We start from the raw sequence: 1,710 nt of genomic DNA, 5'->3' as shown, positions 1-1,710 counted from the left end.
ATATACATATACAATTCACCTTTCTCCCACTCTTTCCTCTCTCTCTTGCCTCTCTCCTCTCTCTCCCAGTCTCGCTCATCTCTCTCATCCCTATAACATGTAGCTACAAATTGTAATTATCAAACTATAGCTATAGAGAGTAATTAGGCTATTTTTGAGTGGCTATATGTGAAAGTTCCTCTTTATTTTACCATATTCTTTAAAATTTCTTATCATTTGAAAAAATTATAGAAATTCCTACTTTTTTCTATTCTCAGATACATCACTTTACGCGATGTATCGGGACATTGAGTGATGTATCCGAAATCGAGACGCGATGTATCGAGATGTTGAGCAATATATTCAAAATGTGATGTATCGGTACGTTATGGGTATCCAGAATCCTTAAATTTTAAGGGATTTTTGTAATTTGGAAAAGAGTAGGGATATGATATAATTAGCTCTTAACAATTGTGGACATATATAAATAGCATTATAGCTACTATCCCTACTTGTTTCCAAATTGCCAAAATCTCTTAAATTTGGTGGAATCCAAGCACATTCCAAAACGCCCTGATACATCGCGTCCCGATTTTGGATACACCGCTCAACGTCCTGATACATCACATCTCGATTTTGAGTACATCACTCAATGTTCTAATACATCGTGTACGTTCCGATACATCACGTAAACTAATGTATCCAACCAATACATTGCGTAAAGTGATGTAACTGATCATTACATCACGTAAAGTGATGAGAATAGGAGAGGGTAGAGATTTTTGTATTTTTTTAAATAGTAATATTTTTTAAAGAATATGATAAAATAAGTTGTATATTTAGGTAATTTATATATATATATATATATATATATAATAAGCTACAATGCAAAGATTTTTATAGTATTAGTTACATTGTAACTATCTTGTTAGCTTTCAACCAAAAGGAGTACTTCTTTTAAATAATAAATATGTCATTGTGTGAGCTATTTATTACTCATTCCTTTTGAATTTGTTAATCTGATTTTGATCTGACACATAGTTTACGAAAGTAAATTAGATTTTGAGAAAAAACATTAAGTGATACTTGAAGTTGTTCCAGATTTTCAAAAAGACACTTTAAATTTGCGTGCATCTTATTACCCACAAAACATTCAAAATCACAATAAATACACATTTTTTACACAATATTTCCACTTTGGACAAAAATATCCTTCGAATGTGCAATTTCTTAAAAACAAAAAGTCGGACCCATTACTGATGTATTGAAGGATGCTTTGGTAATTTCCTATGATGAATTCGTTTTGTTTGTTTCTTTTAAATTTATTTTACTATACTAAATAATTGTATAAAATATTATGAATCACGATAATTAATTACTTAAATATTTAAAAGATATAAAAATATATAAAAAATCTGATTGACTCTTCAAATTTTACCGGTGACACAAAAAATGGGACAATTGAAATAATATATATTATTTGAAAATTACTTAGAAAGTACAATAATTTACAGTAATTAACAATAGAATATTTTAAAGACAAAAAAAATTGATTGAATCTCAAAAAAAATTTAGTACTACATAAATTGAGAAAGAAGAAATGACCCCTATTATTTGAAAATGGCGTAAAAGTATTACAAATCATACAATAAGAATTAACAATTTAAAATTTTAAAAGACTTTAATGCTTTATACTTATTCTATTTCCACTTTGGACAAAAATATCCTCCC

Source organism: Solanum tuberosum, unplaced genomic scaffold (assembly GCF_000226075.1).
Source record: "Solanum tuberosum cultivar DM 1-3 516 R44 unplaced genomic scaffold, SolTub_3.0 scf00227, whole genome shotgun sequence".
Classification (NCBI taxonomy): Eukaryota; Viridiplantae; Streptophyta; class Magnoliopsida; order Solanales; family Solanaceae; genus Solanum; species Solanum tuberosum.
Note: the sequence above shows the minus strand (reverse complement) of the source record.